The following is a 1,794-nucleotide window of genomic DNA, read 5'->3' as shown; positions in this document are numbered from 1 at the left end:
GTTCTTGTTTTCAACTGATTGCGCATCAGGCAGTTTCAGCTGGCATTGCTGCTGTGGAACTGTAACATGGAGTGAATCGATTTTGACTGACCAGTGACGTAATTCTGCTTCTAAAGATCAGTCAATATTTCGTTTTTATTACTGTAAATGATAACCATTAACAGGCTATGACAGTGAAGGCACTGAATTGTAATCACTGGACTAGCAGGAAAGCTCTGTTTATGTCACTCAGGACACTATCTGATTCCGCCCTGCATTCTCCCGTCCTTCTGCATGTGATGCCGCTCTGCTGTGTTTTGGTTCTGTTACGTCTTGATTATAATCATCTCCAGTTATCTAATACTTTGTCATTTCTAATACATGAGTCTCTCTTCCTGCACCTGCATTTCTGGCTCCATAGCTCAGTGGTTAGAGCACTGGTCTTGTAAATCAGGCGCCGTGAGTTCAAGTCTCAGTGGGGCCTTTGGTAATTTTTCTACATCTTCTGCTTCCAAGATCGAAAGGTGCCCTGAAAAGATTATCTGAAATTATGACTATATCATTTCCTCCACAGGCCAGAAATGTCCCTGAAATTCCACATTCCTGTTTGCCCTTCCACGTGTTTGAGGCGGACCATTCGGAATGGCAGGAAGCAGCTGGTGCGAGTGATGTTTGGTCGGAAGATCGAGGTGAAGCAGTATAAACTGCAGAGTGGCAGATGAACAACGCGGGAGGAGCACAAATCCGGGGCAGCCACTGAATGCTCCCTTTTGTTGCTGTAAACAGGTTCCTGGTTACAAAGAGAACACTCACTCTGAATCGGCCAGAATCAGCCCAGTGAGAGTTTCCTTCAGTCTAAAAGGACAATGACAGCACATACAAAGGAAAATTACCACCCACATGCACCCCCACCCCCTCCGCAAGCATCTCACCATTCTGAGTTGGAAACAAACCATTGTTTCTTCAGTGTACCTGGGTCTAAATCCTGGAATTTCTTCCCTGATGGCAAAGGGGCTCTACTTACATGCCAAGAAGCTCATGAAAGTGTCTCATCACCTCTATCTGTGGAGTAATGAGTTATGGGCAATGAAATTTCAGATTAAGATTGTGATTTCACAAGAAGTGCAATTGTCTTTTGCCAGTTTTACTTTTCCAAAACAAAGTCTGGGGCATTCATTGTGGAGAAACAGAAAGAGTCTTCTTCCACCCACTGCAGAGACATCCATGTCACGAGAAGCCAGCTCTCCTGAACCCAGGGCCACCTCCCTTCGAGCCTTTCCACTTCTTGTCTGTTCCCAAGTATCTGATCGTGCCAGAGCCGAGATTCTGCTTGTATTCCTGATCTTTAAATTGAATTCTGAATATTTCGATGTCTCAGATCAGCTAATGACACCGAGAGCATCAGAATCAATCTCCCCGTGCCTTAAAGAAGGGAAAGGTGCCTTGCCTTCTTCTGCTCAATCAGAAAGTTGATCCTTTGCTTTCCCTTGAGTCTGAATCACAAAGTGTGATGAAAGATTTACGAAGCTGGAGACTGGGTTCGCTGTTTTGTTTCCTTTCCACATTTCCACCGACCAGCTGGCAACTTTGGAGCCGCTTATACTGTTGGGGGTGGGTAGTGATGGGGTTTGGTAGTTTGATTAAGCTGATAGCAAGAATTTCTTTCAATTGACTAAGGTCAGTAAACAGATACTTTCATTTAAGGACAGTTGAAAGAGACATAGTTGCATTGACATAGCGCTTATCATCCCCAATGAGGAAGCCAGTTTACTGTGAGCAGACATGGTTTAAAATTTGACTCATTTTCCTCCGAAT

At 44.4% G+C, this 1,794-nt stretch overlaps 1 non-coding gene across 1 annotated transcript; it reads left to right on the top strand.

The window, feature by feature from the left end:
• The first annotated feature begins 390 nt into the window (after positions 1 to 390).
• Positions 391 to 463, top strand: trnat-ugu (transfer RNA threonine (anticodon UGU)). Its single transcript has one exon. It is a non-coding gene; the product is annotated as a tRNA-Thr (tRNA).
• The last annotated feature ends 1,331 nt before the right edge of the window (positions 464 to 1,794 follow it).

The sequence above is a fragment of the Stegostoma tigrinum genome, unplaced genomic scaffold, assembly GCF_030684315.1.
Source record: "Stegostoma tigrinum isolate sSteTig4 unplaced genomic scaffold, sSteTig4.hap1 scaffold_58, whole genome shotgun sequence".
NCBI classification, from domain to species: Eukaryota; Metazoa; Chordata; class Chondrichthyes; order Orectolobiformes; family Stegostomatidae; genus Stegostoma; species Stegostoma tigrinum.
The sequence above is the reverse complement of the archived record's forward strand: the minus strand, read 5'-3'. Positions and strand labels throughout refer to the sequence as shown.